Here is a 19,047-nt window from a genome sequence, read left to right as displayed (position 1 = left end):
CAAAATAGTTTGCAAGACCCTAGCCTACCAAATAGTTTGCAAGACCCTATCGCTGAAAAAAAAAAAAAAACCTTCACAAAAAAGGGCTGGTGGAGTAGCTCAAGATGTAGGCCCTGAGTTCAAACCCAGTACCACAAAAAAAAAAAAAAAAAGCAAAAAAACCCCAAAAACAGTAACAGAATAACATGACTCAGTTCTACTCTAGCTTAAGAGATACCATAAGGTCCATGAAACAAACAAAAGCACTTAATAATAGAAGCATCTATAGGAATTAAAGAAAGTAGTCGTTAAAGTGAATCACTTCCTAAGCCTAAGAAGGCTTTGTATGCCAATTATCCCAATGCATGAGTTCCGGAGCTGAGGACTGACACCCTTTTTCATATAGCTTTAAGACAAAACTGAGAAAGCTGAATTGCACAAAAATTCCATTTGAAATTCAAATTAGGAGAACACATATTGAAAACATTTCAAGACAATAACTTCTAGTTATTTGAATCCATTCAATTTTTGTTTAAAGTTATCACACAGGCCAAACTCTATCTCCAGACCACTCTGAACAGCAATAATAAACTGCCACAGTATGAGGTCAGACACACAATGCATCGTCATTTTCACCTATTAACTAGCAAATATCTTCCATTAAGACAAGCTCATCTATTACACTTACCATTTGAGAGATGAAGGGACTTACACAGGGTAATGGACAGATCAAAACACTTATTTTGGCAACAAATGTAGATTATTCTCTGAACCAGCATTTACTGATGCTCTCTAATTATGTTATTTAATTGATGATGGGCTCACTGCCAATATGCAAAATAACTCTCTTATATTTGATGACTGTAACTTTACTATGTCAAACCTACTTAAATATCCAAGGCACACAAAGCCTCTTGAAAAAATATTCTCAAATACAAATAGCATAGTTTCTTTAACACTATTTTGTAGAAAGTTCTCCTTGTCACTTTATCAACACTGTAATTATAGCTAACATGACAACCACTAGTCAGCAGCAGCCCATCTGGTTTAGAGAGATGGAAGGCTCGCTGGTGCAGTGTGATTAACATGGCTAGTCTGGAAAAAAAGCATCTGACAGTGCACTGCAAGCAGAAAGCTGACAGAAAGAACTCCAAATGAGGAATTCAAGACTAGAGGACACCTTTACAGAACTTCTGATAAATTGTAATGTGTATTTTGCCACAGCGGGGGAGGGGAGGAGGGAAGAACCTTCTTAAAGTCTCAAGGTTGGATCAAACTTAGCAGTACCTTTTGGGTAGGGTTTCAATGAGCTCAAGAGGCATGCACAAAGAGAAAAATGTCATAGCAACTTGGCCTTTGTTCCCTCCCATCCCATTCCCATTCGGGATGGCCAGCCTATCACATGAGATCCTGATCTTAAGTGTGAACTACAGAAAGGAGAACAGCAGCTGAATGGAGCATTGGGGGAGGAAGCACCAGCTACACAGGGAGACACAATTCAAGGGTCACAATCAAAGTTAAGCAAGATTATATTTCTGTTTTGTTTTGTTTAACTATAATTGCAAGTAATGGAGTACTTGTGCAATCATTTTCAAAAGGCACAAACAAGAACTCTAGTCTTCAGGGCAGCCAATGTTTAGTAAGAGAAATCAAGGTCTTACAGGCACCAAGCAACACAAGTCTCAGGGTCTCTGATGTAGAACTATCCAAGTTATGCCATTGACTGGGTTTGCACAAACCAAAAATAGTAACTGTTTCAATGGCACTTTTTCCACAAGCAGTATCATCTTACTCTTTTTGCTGAATAAGTCTCATTATCCCCTCAAAAAGGACCAAAAGAGCCTAAGTTTTGAAGTTCAACTATGTTGCACTTTTACTACGTTAAAAGGAGTGTTAACGATACTGCTCAAACGACTACAGAAAACTCACCAAATAAGAAGGTCCGAAATCTGACTTCCCTACCCCAAAAAATTGTAAGCAGATATAAAACTACTCATGACCCACAGAAAACACTAAACGTAAGCACACTACATCTTAACTGGCACAAAGTAATTTCCAAAGCGTAGGGCCCTCCTTAGACCAGTTTAACCTTACCGAGCCTCTTCCAAACCCTCCTGGAAGTTGATATGCAAGACAGGCATCAGAAGCAGAAAGCCCCACTGGAGAAGCAGGTAAAGAGCAGGCCTCAAGAAATATCGCGACTCCCCCCGCCCCCAAAGCACACAGATACAAAACTGCACCGCATCTCTCAGTGAGAGGGGACTGGATCCATGTGGCAGGGCCAACCCTGCACACACACACACACACACACACTCTCACACTCTGCTACCGCCCTGCCAGGGATGATGAAATGAGGAACGGAAATTAACATTTCAGGCAACGTCTCACATTGTTCCTTGAGGCCAAGGGCTGCTGCTGCAGCCGTCGCCGCCACCGCTTTCCTCCCACTCGCCCCGAGTCCCGCCTACCCCTCCCCCGAACACCCCCTGCCGCCCCGCATTCCTGCCCCCGCCAGGCCGCGCGCCTACCGCACCCCACCGTCCTAGGTCCCCAGCTCGCCCGCCCCCTCCGGCTCGGCTCGCAGCCCGAGGGCCGCCTGCTCCCATTTCAAAACACGATAATAATAGGGACGCTGGGAATAACCACCACCACCAGCGCGGGATGGCGCCCCTCCCGAGGGTCAGAGGTCGGTGCCCCGCGCCGCCCCAAACCGCCCCAGAGCCCACCCTCCGCCCTCGCGGCGGCCCATTCCCTCGGGATCCCCAGTCCCCACCGTCACCCTCGCGCGCCCCAGAAACCCCCGGGCGGGTTCTGGTGCCCACCATAGGACACCCACGGCTGCCCGCCGCCCCCACGACCCGGAGGACCCCCACACACACCTTAGCCCCTCACGACCCCCCAGGACCCCTAGCAGCTGCCCGGACCCCCAGGCCCGCCCGAAACCCACCACCAACGGTCCTCGACGCTGCCCGGCCCCCAGTCCTGCCCTGGACTCTACCCTCGGCCCCTCACTGCTGCGGCCAGGACCCCCCGCGGCCCTCAGGCGGGCCCCGCAGGGCGGCCCCAGGTCCCCCGGCCCGGCCCGAGGCCCGTCGGCAGACACGGCCGGCCTGCAGGCCGCAAGGCCGCGGGAACGCCCGGCAACCGCCCCGACCACCGCCCCCAGGCCCGCGGCGCCTCTCACCCGTCTCCGAGGGCGGCTCGGCGGAGGGGCGCGGGCGCTGCCCATGCAGCCCGCGACCGCGTTTCCCGGGCCGCGCGGCCCGGGCGGGAAGGCGGCGGCGGCGGCGGCGGCGGCGGCGCGGGCTCCCGGCTGCGGCGAGTGCGGGGCCGGCGGGAGGCGAGCCCGCCCTCGGCGCGCCCAGGCTCGCGCGGGGCCGCGGCGCTCGCACGGGCACTACTGCGGGGGCGTCTGGCCGCGGGCTCGGCGGCGGCGCCTCCCTGGCTGGGGCCCTCGGTCCATCGCGCTCCGTCGCGGGCGGCCTCTGGCTCCAGGACCCAGCGGCGGCTGCGGCGGGCGCCGGCCGCATGAGACGCTCCCGCCCATTGGCTCGCCGTATCCGCCACCACCATTGGCCCGCCTCACCGGCGGCAGGGGCCGCGCACGTCACGCGTCGGGGAGGAAGTGCGCTGCTAGGGTGAAGGGGCGACGGCGGCCTGCGGCGGAGCCTGGAAGACATCCGGGTAACGATTGGCGGACTAGTGCGCAAGTGCGCATGACCGCAGGTGTAGCAGGCAAACGAATTGGCTGCCTCCATTGCAAGGCGGGCGGGCCTTTCGTTCTGGGGTACGGCGATTGGCAGTTAGTTACCGGAAGCGACGAGGACGTGGTCTGGAAACGAGGTTGGTATCCCGGGAGCCTGGAGGCCGGATGTCTGACTTGCGGGCCCACGGTTTCCTGCAGAACGCGGTCGCTCTTCACCTGGAGATCTGCCCGGGCCTTGGGAAGACCCGGTCTCCGCCGCAGCCCTCGGCGCCGTCCTGCTCCGCCTTTCGTCTCCGGCGCGAGACGGAGGCTCTTGGAGGCCTCGGCCCTCCCGCGGCTCCGGAGTGGACTCGGTCTTGGTGGGCGCTTCGCTCTGAGCCGCCGTGGTACATTCGCAGCCTGGGATGTGGTGAGAGGCGGGCGCTGCCGGGCGCCTTCCGTCGCTGACAACAATGGCGGCCACCGAGACGCATCCCGGGAAAGCCTCGGCCCTCGGACGCCCTCCTGAGCCTGAGAGACGCTCGTTGCTCGTGTAACCTGAAGGAAAGGTAAAACCAGAGCTGGGCTACAAGTCTTTACGGCTTAGTTTGCGAAACGTGGGGGCGTTAGATGGCAGTCTGCGTAGTGGTGGTTTGCTCTGCAGGCTCGGCCTGACCCTAAAAGTGGCCCGCCGGGCGTGGAGCTCGCGTCTGACCAGCACTCGGGAGGCCGAGGCTGGAGCACAGGGTTGGCGGCCATCCTGTCAGTCCGGCAGTCAGAAAATAAAAAGTGAGCTAGCTGACAGAGAGCGTGGTTCTGTTCAAATGCATCCGCGTGTTTATCCAGGAGAGCTACACCAGAAAAGCTAGGAGACAAAGTGAATGCTTCGGTTCCTTTTTTATTATTACTTCTTATTCACTGGGCTCCAAGACTAGTGTAAGCAGATGCCTACAGGGCTCAAATTATGAAATCATGGAAGTGCAAATTCCAAAGAAGACGGGAAGGTGGAGATGGACCTTTCCAACGCTATAGCACATGTGGGGTTAAGAGGGTACTCTGTGGTCAAACTGCCCCCGTTCAAATCTCAGCTTTGCAGACGACTCACTGTAACCCTAGGCGCCTGTAAGGGTAAAAGGGGAACAACAAACGGTCCCTATTTCATAGAATTGTTCAAAAGATGTGGCTGTTACTGTGAAAGTATTAGTTGTGTTGTAACTGGACTTTCAAACTCCTCAACACGGCCGGATTTTTTTCCTTCCTATTTACAACAGGTAACTTCATTTAAAGGGGGAAAAAAAAAAAAAGATGATACCTGATTAAAAACAGCCAACCTACAGGCAGACAGCCATTCGTGTAAAGATGACCCAAGAGGTCCAATAGATGCCTCATTTGTAAGAATTACCTGGTAAAATTGGTAACATTCAGAGTCCTGAGCCCCAGCGTCTCTTGCTAAGTCAGTCTAGATGAGTGGCGACTAGGATCCATTGTTTTCATTTTGTCCCCCGACCTTGCACTCAGTGTTGGGAAGTATGACCTAGGTCAGTGTTCTCTACAGGAAACCTAAACCAGGAAATATGGATTATAGCAGGCAATTTGACTTAGAAACTGAAGCAGATTTTTTTTGGGGGGCAGGTGACACTGAGGTTTGAACTCAGAGCCTCACACTTGCTAGGCATGCGTTCTTACTGCTTGACACACTCAGCCAATTCCTTAAGCAGATTTTTTTTTTTTTTTTTTTGGCAGTTCTGAGGTTTGAATTCAGGGCCTTCACCTTGAGCCACTCCACCAGCCCTATTTTTTGTGAAGGGTTTTTCAGGACAGGATTTCTTGAACTATCTGCCCAGGCTGGCAGTCTGGCTTCAAACCACAATCCTCCTGATCTCTTCCTCCTGAGTAGCTAGGAATACAGGTGTGAACCACCAGTGCCAAGCTAGGAAGCAGAATTTTTAAGTAAAAACTGTATGGAAGAAAAAAAATGTTTCTGCTGTGGGACAGACACATATCATGAACATGGGAGCCAGCAGAATGGCTCCAATGGTAAGAGTGCCTGCCTAGCAAACCTGAAGGCCTAAATTCAAACCCCAGTGCTGCAACAAAAAAAAAAAAAAAAAAGACTGGGAATTCAACAAGAAACAGAACAGGCTAGTTTGCTACCATCAGGTGAAGGTAGAGGAAGAAAAATCTTCAGGCAGGAAAAAGGTAGCTCTTTGGGGAGTTGATTAGATCATAAGGGTAGGGGGTCTCTTGAATGGGATTAGTACCATTAGTACTGGTGGCTCACACCTTAATCCTAGCTACTTGGAAGGCAGAGGTTGGAGAATCACCATTTGAGGGCAGCCCGGGCAAATAGTTCCCAAGACCCCATCTCCAAAATAACCAGAGCAAAATGGACTGGAGTTGTTGCTCAAGTGGTAGAGCATCTGTCTAGCAAGCACAAAGCCCTGAGTTCAAACTCCAGTCCCACCAAAAAAAAAAAAAAAAAGAAGAAGAAGAAGAAATGAGACCTGGGGGAGCTTTTTCTTCCTATCAGCCATATGGGGACATGCAACAGGCACCCTCTATGAGGAAGTGGGCCCTCAGCAGACACTGAGTCTTGCTGGTGTCTTGATTTTGGACTTCCCAGCCTACTGAATGACAAGTAAATTTGTGTTGTATAAGCCACATGGTCTAAGGCATTTTTTTATATCAGCAGGAAGGGACTAAGACAGTTCCCAAGTACAATCTACAGTAAGTGTTCATGACAGAGTATTGGGTGTTACAAAAGAATACAGAACACTGCCTAGTAAGCACAGGACCTGAGTTCAAACCCCAGTACCACCAAGAAGAAAAAAAAATACAGAAAAATCAGATCTGATCTTAGAGTTGGTTTTGATTTGCAAAAGGTTTCTCTGAAGTATTGGTATTTAGCTGCTGCCAGAACATGAAGAGTTAACGGGATGAGATGTGGAAGGTCTGTGCTGTCATTATACAGCTCCTGGCCACGTATGGAGCAGAGTCCAGATTGACATGTGTTTTGAGCATAAAATATACACTGGATTTCAAAGACTTAGTACAAAGGACTGAAGAATGTGAAATATCTCACAAGAAAACTAACATGTATTACATTCCGAAATGACAGTGTTGTAGATATATTACACTGAATAAAACATACTACTAAAAGTAATTTCCAATGCTTCTTTTTCCTTTTTAACTGTGGCCATTGAGAAAGCTTAAGTTATACCATGGCTCCCATTCTGATCTACAGGACGACCCAGACAGAGGGGGCATCCTACATGCTATCCTCAGGTGGGGAAGGCACGGTGGCTTGAAGAGCAGCATTCTTTCTTTCATTCAACAAATATTTGAAGTGTCTACTAGGTGCCCAGCTCTATCACACAACCTATATTAAACACAGGGTAAAGGGTACAAAAGGGGAGAGGTACAGTTTTTATGATAGCTAATCAAAGAAGGACTTGAATAAGACCTTTGAGCAGAAATGTGAATGGAGTGAGGAAACAAGGCATGCAGGATGTTGAGGAAGAGCACTTCACAGAAAGTACAGAGTACACTTGAGGCCCCAGAAGGGCAGGAAGCAGCTCCATAAACAAAGACCAAGTAGGAGCCAGTGAGGTTGGGGAAGGGGGAGCAAGGGTCCTTGGACTAGATTTTATGACCTTGTGGCCACCATGAAACACTGGGATTTCATACTCGGTGAGAAGGCAAGGTACTTGAGGGCTGTGAGAAAATGAGTAACAACTGACACATGTCTTAGAAGGTTGGCTCTAGAGATGAAAAGCACAGAGAAGGTGGTTTGAAAAAGGCAGGTTTGAGGGCAGCCGGCAACATTTTGCTGTAAGAGAGAAGGGTCATGTGGTAGAGCACCTGCCTAGCAAGCATGAAGCCCTGAATTCAAACCCCAGTACCACCAAAAAAAAAAAAAAACGTCCAGTGACAGTAGCTCATGCCTATAATCTAGGCAGAGATTAGGAGGATCGCAGTTCAAACCCAGCCCGGGGAATAGTTCACAAGACTCTATCTCAAAAAAACCCTTCACCAAAAAGGACTGGTGGAGTGGGTCAGCCAAGCAGGACAGTACCTGCGAACCCAGGAGACACAGGAGTGATTCTTGGCATGAAGACAGGGCATGCCAGTAAAGGGTTTCAAGCAGAAACACATTGATCAGATTCCTTTTTTTTTTTTTTTTTTTTTTTTTTTTTTGCAGTTCTGGGGTTTGATCTCAGGGCCTATACCTTAAGCCACTCCACCAGCCCTTTCTTGTGAAGGCCTTTTTTGAGATAGGGTCTAGTAAACTATTTGCCCTGGCTGGCTTTGAACCAGGATCGTCCTGATCTGCCTCCTGAGTAGCTGGGATTACAGGCATGAGCCACAGCATGGGCTCACATTCCCATGTTTAAAACATCACTTTTGAAACCATGCAAGGGTGAGAGGCTTGGGGGAGGCCAAGTGGGAAACTGCTGCTGTAGTTGCAGAGTGAAGAGAGGCAGGAAGAGTGGACTGTGGAGTTGGAGGGTGCTAGAGAAGTGGAGAGTCAGGTGGTAACACAGTTCTTGCCAAACTGTGAGGACAGATGGAGTCACTCCACCCTCTCAGCCACCAGGCTGATAGAGTGACCACATCTTCCAGTTTTCCCAAAGTTAGAAATTAAACTGGTACAGGACATTTCATTTAGAGTGTTTAATTTTTAAACCACTCTGCACTAAGCAGAATATGTCAGACTTACACACTCTTCCTGTGACCCTGCAGAGCAGTCCTTCACACCACCTAGATGCTTGTGTTGTCTAATGCAGTTCTAGAGATTACAAGTCACTACTGGAGGGGGATCTAGAGACTTGCTCCCAAAATCCCCCAGGGTCCTCAGGGTCCTGGAACACCTTAATTACTGCTCTGCTGCCACCCCACTCTAAGGTCTTGGATTTATCCTGCAAGTATATCAGGGTTTGCTATTTACTAGGCACTGACCCTGGAGCCATGAACACCAAATTCCTACCAGACGCACTTGTTCCAGTGTGTAAGAAGCTAATTGTTCATTAGACCTAGGGCACATGTGACTGCAGAGAACAGATTTGGTGCATGCAGGAGTGAAAAGATACCAAGGCAGGCAGAACTCAGGATATCCCTTCCCGGGGAAGAAAGGAGGCATGGACTTTCTTCTGGCCCTAAACAAAAGCACTGGCACCACCACCCTCACTGTAGAGACTGGAAGAGGTTCCACATGCCAGGCTCCTCACCCTTTCCTGACAGACTGGGTAGAGGTCACTGTGCTTTCTCTCTGCTTCCTCTTCCACACAAGTGGCAAAGTAGATGGAGCAGGCCTTGTCGTGCACTTTCCCTCCTGTCTCCTCTCCTGTGGCCTTGTGGTAAGAGCTGACAGCTGGATCTGGGCTGGGCAGGCCTGGCCTTGGCCCTGTGGTCAGCCCAGCATTAGAATCAGGAACCCAAACTCATTTCACAATAAATTATGTGCTTTGCTCCCCAGTTCCCACCGCACTGTGACACATTGCCCTCCCAAACCACAGGGGAGGAGGAGCTTGGAATGAAGCAAGACTCTCCAGGGACCCCTGCGGTAGTAATACCAAAACCACCCCCTACTGTTTAAAGCTGCACCTGTGCTTTGTCTGTAGCCCTATCAGTTGTGAGGTTTTTCACCCAGATGATAACTTTTTGATATTCTAAGTCTAGGTATTGCTATGTTGTACAGGCTGGGCCCAAGCCACCCTCTCACCCTAGCCTTCTGTTGTTATTCTGTTTCCAATTTTTACTGTGGTAAAATACACATGACAAGGGCTGGGCATGTAGGTCAGTGGTAGAGAGCTTGCCTAGCATGTGCAAGCCCCTGAAGAAACAAAACAAAACTACAAGTAACATAAAATTTACCACCATAACCATTTTAAGTGTAAAATTCAGTGGTATTAAATACATTCCTAATGTTTTTCAAGTGTTACCACCATCATCTCATAAAACAAGGTCTGTACCCATGGCCCCCTGTCCCCGGCTCCCAGCAACGATCATTCTGCTTTCTGTCTGTAGGAGTTTGACAACTCTAGGGACCTCATAAGTGAGATTATCCACTGTCCTTTTGTGACTGGCATAATGTCCTCCAGGTCCATCCCTGCTGGCTCCTTACCAGCATGGTGTCAGAATTTCCTTTGTTTTTAAGACCAAATAATATTCTATTGTATGTATACAACACACCTTTTTTATTAATCCATTTTTCTGCCAACGGACACTTGGTTTCTACATTTCATCTATTGTAAATGATGGTGCTATGAGCATGGGTGTGCAAATATCTCTTCAAGATCGTTTCAAATCATTTTCAGTTTTTTTCTTTGTTTTGGGGTTTTGTTGTTTTGGTGGTACTGGGATTTGAACTCAAGGCCTCACGCTTGCTAGAAAGACACTCTTACCATTTGAGCCACTCTCCCAGCCCTTTTTTGTGTTGGGCATTTTTGAGATAGGTCTCAACGAATTATTTGCCCAAACTGGCTTTGAACTGCATTTCTCCTGATCTATGCTTTCTGAGTAGCTAGGATTACAGGTGTTAGCCACTGGCATCTGGATTTGGGATTTGGGGTTGTTTTTTGGTTTTCAGGTTTTTTTGTATGTTTGTTTGTTTGTAATACTGGAACTTGAACTCAGGACTTACATCTTGAGCCACTCCACCAACCCTTTTTTGTGACGGGTTTTTTCAGGATAGGGTCTCGTGAACTATTTGCCTGGGCCAGCTTTGAACCATGATCCTCCTGATCTCTGCCTCCTCCTGAGTAGCTGGGATTACAGGCATGAACCACCAACACCTGGTTTATTTTGTCTTTGAGACAGGGTCTCAATATACAGCCCAGAATGGCCTAGAACTCGAGATCCTCCTCCTTCAGCCCCGAGTGCTAGAATTATAGGTGTGTGTCACCACACCCAGCTAGTCTTTTGATACCTTTGTGTATGGGGGTGGAGGTGCCCAAACCTAGGACCTTACACATGCTAGGCAAACACACTGCCCCTGAGCTACATATCCAGCCTAGATGATGTATTTTCATGAATGAAAGTTGTTAATTTTCATGAAACCTGATTTCTCCATTTTCATCGTTGCCTGTGCCTTTGGTGTCCCACGCAGAAAATCATTGCAAATCCAAAGTCAGGAGGCTTTTGTCCAGTGTGTTCCACTAAGAGTTTCATAGCTTTAGGTCTTACATTTAGGTCTCTGAAGTTTTTTCAGTTAATTTTTGTACATAGTATAAGATAAGGGTTTATCTTCATTGTTTTGCATGTGGGTATCCACTTTTCCCAAGGCCATTTACTGTCTCCCTCCAACACACACGTCCTGGCACTCCTTGAGGATCCCTTGACCATGCACACATGAGTTTATTTCCAGCCTGTATTCTGTTTCATTAGTTTATACTTCTGACTTTATGCTAATCCCACACTGTTTTAATTACCAGCTTAGTTCTTTTTTGTTTGTTTATTTTGGTTTTTTTTTTTTTTTGAGACACAGTCTCCCTGTGTAGTGCAGGCTGGCCTTGTACTCATTATTGTCCTGCCACAGCATGCCTGGCCTTGGTGTCAGCATAAAGTCCAAGTGCATGATGTATTATTTTCTGTAGTCACTGCATCACAGATTGGATACTTATCCACCTAGGAAGATGGGGAGTCACAAGTCTTCCTCAGACATCACGTAGTAAGACTGTCATAATAGTGCATAATATAGACCAGAGATGTGGCTCAAGCAGTAGAACACCTGGTCTGCAAGTGCAGAGCCCTGAGTTCAAACCCCAGTCCCACAAAAAAATGTGTTATGAAACACATTTCATAATGTGTTTTATGAAGTGAATTTCGCCTGCAGGGGCCTACTTAGTTGGGAAGATGAATTGTGGGCTGTGTGCTCTCAAACTATTTCCCCAGGCTGGCCTTGAATGGAGATCCTCCTGATCTCTGCCTCTTCAGTAACCAGGATTACAGGAGTGAGCCACTGGCACCTGGCTTCAATTTTTTTTTTTTTTAGCAGTACTGAGGTTTGAACTCAGGACTTCAGACTTGCTAGACAAGCTCTCTACAGTTTTTCCACACCTCCAAGCCCTTCACTAAAGATTTAAAAACAGTCAGTATGGTGGTACACACCTGTAATCCCAGCACTCAGGTGGCTGAGGCAGAAAAATGTGAGTTCTAGGAAAGCCTGGGCTACATAGTAAGACCCTGTCTGAAAAAAATCGAGCCAAAAATAAATAAATAAAAAGATTTGAAAACAAAATTCCTGGTAGTGTATCTGCCTACCAAGCACAAGCCTTGAGTGCAAACCCTCCCCAAAATCAAAACAAACTTCCTGGGCTAGGGTGTGGTTCAGTGGTAAAGCACTTGCTTAGCATGCATGAATCCCTGGGTTCTATCACTAATACCAATACACACACACACACAAATGAATAAATAATAAACAAGTCCTCCTTGGATACTTCACAATGTCTTAACTGGAGGGGGAATCACAAGGGATAATCTTGAATCTAATATCAAGATTCTCTGGTCAAATGTATAAACTAGCCAGGAGTGATAGTGCATGCCGTTAGTATCAGGACTCAGAAGGTTGAGGTGGGAGGATCCTTGGGGCACAGGAGTTCAAGACCAGCCGGAGCTACATACCTTCATCTCAAAAAAAAAGTATGAACTCAGCAATATCTTTGTCTGGAAGGGAAGTGTATTTAACATTTACCATAAATTTCACAAGTTCAACATGTTTCAAATTTTCATGACTTATATTACCAAGAAGTCAACAGCTGGGTATGATGGTGCACGCATATAATCCCAGCGCTCAGGAGGCTGAACCAAGAGGGTCACAGCTCAACACCATCCTGGGCAAATGCTTCTCAAGACCCATCTCTAAAACAACCAGAGCAAGCCAGCACCAGTGGCTCACGCCTATAATCCTAACAACTCAGGAGGCAGAGACCAGGAGGATCTCAGTTCAAAGTCAGCCCAGGCAAAGAGTTCACGAGACCCTATCTCAAAAAAAAGCCATCACAAAAAAGGTCTGGTGGAGCGGCTCAAGCTGTAGGCCCCGAGTTCAAACTCTAGTACCTCAAAAAAATAAGTGAAATAAAATAACGAGAGCAAAATGGACTGGAGTTATGGCTCAAATGGTTGACAGGCTGCTTTGTGAGAGCCTGCTTTGCAAGCATGAAGTCCTGAGATCAAACCCCAGTCCCAACAAAAAAAAAAAAAAAAAAAAAAAGAAGAAGGCACTAGCCGAGCCTGATGGCCAAGTAGTTAAACTTAATAACATCTATTATCTTACAAAGCAGAAACTCTGGGCTGCAGGGCTGGCAGAGTCAACAGCCAAGTGTCACCACTGGGAGCCTGGTCTCCCTCTTCATCCCAAGGCTGCTACCCCCAGCAATTGCAGGGTCCTGGGTCCATGTTGACAGGTCCCACTGCAGGAGGAAACTACATTGAATTGCCATGGTTGATTATACTGCCATTTTCATCATGGATCCCCAAAACCCTTTGTGATGGTCAACAAGGTCAATGTGTCTTCATGCTAGTACTAAGAGACATTTGCCCTTTCACTTTGTCTTCCCATGAGGCCATGTGATATGTGATGGCTTCTGCCTTGGCAGCTGAGGAATGTGTGTTGTGTTTTATAAGTACCATGTGTTTGTGGATTGTGCCACTGGAGCTCCAGCTGCTGTGTTAAACTGTTCCCATATGAATGTGGTAAATGTCCATAGATACAACTCCCATAAATAAAAACAGCGACTTGAGCTGGGGGCCAGTGGCTCACACCAGTGATCCTAGCTACTCAAGAGGCAGAGATCAGGAGGTTCACAGTTCAAAGCCAGCCCAGGCAAATAGTTTGAGAGCCCCTATCTCAAAAAAACCCATCACAAAAAAAGGGCTGGTGGAGTGGCTCAAGGTGTAGGCCCTGAGTTCAAGCCCCAGTACTGCCAAAAAAAACCCCAAAAACCAGCTCTTTGGGCTCCTTGGTATTCTAGAATCTTATCTTAAGAAAACTACAACTAAACTAACTAAGCTAAGCTCCTGGCTTAGCCTTACCACCTGCCCTGGAGTAGCCTCTGAGATGTACTGTGCCTCTCTCTACACTTGAGGTCATAAGGCCAGGAATTTGTCAGCTCAAAATGGATGGAGTAATTACGCACCAACCATGCATAATCTGTGTTTAATACTTAAATAATAAGGTCATGACTGCTGAATCTGATTGGGGCTTGTACAGAATCTTCCTGTAGACAGTCACATGGACACTCCCCAGCATAAGGAACATAGTAGTTAAGAACAAGCCTGCTGGGTTCCACCAAAACTGTGGCCTTGGACAAAGTATTTGCCTCTCAGGGATTCAGGGCCCTGCCTGCAATGGGCTTGCAATGGCACTTATGTGGTAGGATTCTTAGGAAGATTCACACACTTAACATGGTCAGAGCAGTGTCTGGTACTTGTAGTATGTGTAAGTATTAACTATTATTATAAAACCTAGGGCATAGTTCAAGTGGCCATGGGTTCAACTGCCAGTACAGCAAAGAAAAAAAAAAGCATTGCCACAAAGGCATACAAAATGTCAAAAATAAACACCCCTACTAGAAACTAAAACTGAGGAATACCTAAATCATTGCTGCAAATGTCACTTCACATTTTATTTTGGCAATTATCCTGAAAGTCAGTGGGAGTCCCTTCTGAAGCCTTGTGCTACAGATCACCTTGAGGAGGAGCAGGGGCATCTGATGTGAACAGCACTCCAGCAAGTTGGAGAGACAGCTGCTGGGGCATGCTTGGGGGGTTACAGGCCCTTGGGTCTTGACGATGGTGGAGATATCACTAGACAAAAGTGGTTGCGTGGCACCTCAGTGTCAGGAGAGGGAAGTGGTGCAAGTCAGTGGAAGCACAGACAGACTGAGGGAAAATGGTCATGGAGAGTGGACAAAGAGGGGCCATAGCCAGCCTTAGCTAACCCACAAATGTGAAAACAGCCCCAGAGCTGTCCTGTATGTCATTCACACTCTGTGGTCAGCAAAAGCAAAGACCTTTGGTCATGGGTTTGCTGTGAGAGGGAGTGAGGAGCTCAGGAGCTTGCCTACCCAGTGCCAGGGTGCCTGGAATGTCCCTTTCATAGTCCTAGGTATCACACTGGCAGCCTGAGAGCTGATCAACACCTCCTCACTTCTTCATTAGTTCCTGACCAGAAAAGATTATGTTTTATGTACGCAGACACCTTTTACAATCTTTTAATATCAGGGACAGGTAGGTGCTTGGTATTACATGAATTAACAAATTTTGTCACTGAAACCCAATTTTACTTTGTAACTTTATTTTTTATGGTCTTTTTTTTTTATTTCTTTTATTCATATGTGCATACAATGTTTGGGTCATTTCTCCCCCCCTTCCTCCCGCCCCTACTTTGTAACTTTAAAAGGTAATCAGGAAATAAAAGGATACATTTCACAGGAATTTAATATAGAAACACCACTGGATTGTCTGCTGTGTTGTGTCTTAGCTTTAAATGACTAATCATCTTCAGTGACCCTGGGCAGTTTCAACACCTCTATGGGTGAGGCTTCTGCCCCAAGGAAGCAACTGTGTTCTCTTTGCCCAGATGGTCAAAGGCAAGTGCTTCATCCCCCTCCTGCCTTTACCAGCAGAGAGACATTGCAAACATCCTCTCTGGGACTTGTTATATTTTGTCTATTCTGTTTATGAAACTGAACCTCTTATAGAATTGCCTTAGGACCCAAGTAACAAATAAACCATCATGCTAAATGAAACATAAAACAGCAACAGGGCTGGGAGTATAGCTCAATCATAGAGTACTTGCCTAACATGGGGAGGCCCAGGGTTCATCCCCAACACCGAAAAACAAAACATTTCAGGGATGGAGATGGTAAAACCCATGCTTCCTGTGAGGCACACTTATAGCCTCCTATCTCCAAATAATCTCAAGCTTACCCTGACCAGCTGTGGCTCCCTTCAGCCAGCAGCCTTAAATTCCAGGAGCCAGAACACAGGCAGGGTCCTGTGCAGGAGAGCCCAGCCATCAGCCAAAACTTCATTATGTATTATTTTCCCAGTGATCCACAGGAAGAGGAGGGTCTAAGTGGGCCGTAGTTCAGATTCTTTGAGGAAGTGACCACCTGTTCCTCTGTCAAACAGCCCTGTGTTACAATGAACAGGAAGCAGTGCCTAAAACCACTGTGCCTTGTTCCCCTTCTACACCAGCCTGCTGGCCACTGCCCCAATCCCAATGTGTCTCAGAACCTAGTCTGGATGCTCACCCTCACCACACACTGCAGCTGGCCCAACAGCGTGCTCAGCTGGGGTTGCAGATCAGGGGAAAAAAAAAACAAAACAGCAATAGAATAAACACACAGATGCAAGCCTTCCTGAGCCTGCAGAGCCAGCTCCTCTCCTCTAACCCCCTTGGCCTGGCTGCATCTTCCCTTAACTCCCTGCTGCAACAGCCTCCCCCATCTCCCTGGTTTACCTTTGACCTCTCATCTACTCACGATGCAGCCAAAATAATACATATAAAACAAATGTTGGGTGGAGTGGAGTGGTACATGCCTGCAATCCCAGCACTTGGAAGGCTAAGGCAGGAGGATTAAGAGTCCAAAGCCAGCTTGAGCTACATCAAAAATAGGCTGGAAGCTGTTGGCTCACACCTGTAATTCTAACTACTTGGAAGGCTGAGATTAGGAGGATCAAGGTTCAATAATAGGCAAATAATTCACGAAACCACATGTCCAAAACAACCAGAGCAAAATGAACTAGAGGTATGGCTCAAGAGGTAGGGCACCTGCTTTGCAAGGATGAAGTCCCAAGTTCAAACCTCAGACCCACCAAAAATAAATAAACAAAATAAGTAAAACACCTCGGGCTGGAGGTATAGACAGTGGTAAAACCCTTGTGAGCATGCACAAGGTCCTGGGTTTTGTCCTTAGCACCACAAAACAAAAACAAAACACTGGGTAACGGTGGTGTAATGCTAGCTACTCAGGAGGCAGAAATCAGGAGGATTGAGGTTCGAAGCCAGCCCAGGCAAATAGTTCCAAGAGATCCTATCTGGAAAATACCTAACACAAAAAGGGCTGGTGGAGTGGCTCAGGGTAAAGGCCTGAGTACCGCCAAAAAAAAAAAAAAAAAAAAAAAACCTTGTCAGTTCTTGGCTCCAAACTCCCCACAGCTCTCCACCTTGAGGACAAAGACAAGACAGGGTTGTGACATGGTGACACCTCACCATCGGACCCTCAGTACCTCCTAGCCTGTCTCCCCACTGCTGCCTGCCTGCCCCTTCCATCAGGCCACATCAACTTCTGTTCTTTATCTATGAGCAGCCTCTCTTGTCCCTAACCCTTTGGTCCTATACCTCATTTTTAGGGAAGCATCTAAGTCCCCTCCTAAAACAGTAAGTTTAGGGCTGGCGGAGTGACTCAAGTGGTAGAGCATCTGCTTAAAATAGTAAGTTTTATGTGTATTTTATAGCATTTTTTGTAGTGTTATGAATTGAACCAAGAACCTTGTGTATGCTAAGCTCTTGCTCCACCACTAAGCTGCATCCTCAGCCCCCACATTGTTTTAAAATCCCCTTCTTGTTGAGGTCTGCCATGACCACTCCTGTCTTGGGCATTGTGTCCAGGGTCACTTACCATCTTCCCAGTAACAAGGGCTTTGCTTGCTTAGCCTACTTTTGTCTCTTCCGTCAAGAGAATGGAGGCTCGCTGAGGACAGGCACTGTCATTTTGTTCTCTGCCATGTCCCTGACCCTTAGAACACTGCCAAACAGTGGCCATTCAGTAAATATCTCAAAGGCAGGTACATGTTCGCTCACAGAAAATGTCCTCTTCTCTGGCTTTTTCATTCTCTGTGCTGCTTTAGGGCCTCTGATCAAGCCCCCCAAACTCTGTTTCAGAAACTTTAGCCCCTGGTTCCTCTTCACTCCTCGACTTGTCTCTGTGATCTTTTAAGGGAGGGACCAGTAGTTTGTCTCTGTGATCTTTTAAGGGAGGGACCAGTAGTAGCTTTGGGTAACTCCCCCTCCCTCTGCATCTCTAGTCCTTGCTTTTGATCTAGTCTCTTTTTGTTCCGCATTACAAAGCATTTGAGAGGGGCCAGTGGTCTCTGGGGACAGGGCGTTGGAAATTCCCTGTGGACGCAGGGGACAAAGGCAAAGCCTCCTTCAGTTTACTGGCAGAAAAAGCAGGGGTGTGGCACACTCACTGGTCACGAGTCCCTCCCTTCGAGGCTGCGGCTGTCCAAAGTTCAGTGTGGCTCATGGGAAAACCTATAGCACCAGGTCCACCCCTGATTTGCTGAAAATTCATAATGTTCAAAACATAAGGGTCCAGGACAAGCCAGCCAATGACAATCTGTGACCTCAAAGCCCAAGGCCACAGAACCCCCACCCTCCAGGAAGATGATAAGTTCTATCCCCCAGACGTAAGGAACAGTTTGGCTGATGGCTGACTGTGAGCTATATATTAAAAGCACAGCCAATGTGGTCACTGGTTGAATTCCAGACACAAGCTGCAGGGGGTCCTGTTCAACACAAAATGACCTGGGAGACTATCCAAAGACAAAGACAGAGAAACTCTTTTTTTTTTTTTTTTTTTGGCACCATTTGAACTCAAGGTTTCATGTTTGCTAGGCAGGCTGCTTTACCACTTGAGCCACTCTGCCAGCCCCGTTTTGTTGGGTATTTTTAAGACAGGGTCCCATGAACTATTTGTCTGGGACTGGCTTCAAACCAAGATCCTCCAGATCTCTGCCTGCCAAGTAAGTAGTAGTATTACAGGCATGAGCCTCCTGTGTCCAATGGACCAGGCTCTCTTAAGCACAGGTGGTCCTCATGAGGTGGGGAAGGTACTGACCACAGGGTCTACAGTCCATACCTGTAACTCCCCTCCAAATGGAAATGCTAAAGAAGGACTTAGTGGGACTGACTTTTCTGTTCCTAAGCCAGTCGATAACCCATCAGTGTGGCAAGATCACCCTGACTAGGGAGGGGTGGACCTGGTCACGTGGTCAGCAGGTATAAGGAATGGAGGGAATGGGTCTTGTGGAACAGATCTAAACAACAGGTTCATTCTGCCATCAACAATATGGTCAGCAGCTTCTTAGATTACCCTCAGTGCCCCCTGTCCCTGGTGTTCACACCCTTGATTAATCCCTTCCCTGTAAACGAAGACCTGGCCCACAGGGAAGCATATGGCAGAAGCAATGACATAAGTGTACAAAAGCTGCAGCTCACGGGCTCTGACTCCCTTTGATCACTGGAAATATTAAGGAATATATTTATTCTGCCCGAATTTTCTTTTTTTCCTTTCTTTCTTTTTTTGGTACTGGGGTTTGAACTCAGGGTCTACACCTTGAGCCACTCCACCAGCCATTTTTTGTGGTGTGAT

At 47.5% G+C, this 19,047-nt stretch overlaps 2 protein-coding genes across 6 annotated transcripts in view; one reads left to right on the top strand and one right to left on the bottom strand.

The window, feature by feature from the left end:
* Positions 1-3,928, bottom strand: part of Ankrd11 (ankyrin repeat domain containing 11) — a 181,286-nt gene extending 177,358 nt beyond the window's left edge. For 3 of the 4 annotated variants that reach the window (XM_020173568.2, XM_020173567.2, XM_074055467.1), the window contains exon 1: positions 3,164-3,258. The gene's annotated coding sequence lies outside the window, so the exon portion shown is untranslated. Of the gene's footprint in view, positions 1-3,163; positions 3,259-3,790 lie in introns of those variants that run through there. The other variant, XM_074055464.1, reaches the window with a different exon arrangement.
* A 166-nt stretch (positions 3,929-4,094) lies between these two features.
* The window catches only part of Spg7 (SPG7 matrix AAA peptidase subunit, paraplegin), a 60,981-nt gene continuing 46,028 nt past the window's right edge, over positions 4,095-19,047 (top strand). For both annotated transcript variants that reach the window (XM_074055470.1, XM_074055469.1), the window contains exon 1: positions 4,095-4,233. The gene's annotated coding sequence lies outside the window, so the exon portion shown is untranslated. The remainder of the gene's footprint in view (positions 4,234-19,047) is intronic.

Source organism: Castor canadensis, chromosome 15 (genome assembly GCF_047511655.1).
Source record: "Castor canadensis chromosome 15, mCasCan1.hap1v2, whole genome shotgun sequence".
NCBI lineage: Eukaryota > Metazoa > Chordata > Mammalia > Rodentia > Castoridae > Castor > Castor canadensis.
Note: the sequence above shows the minus strand (reverse complement) of the source record. Positions and strands in the feature narration are given on the sequence as shown.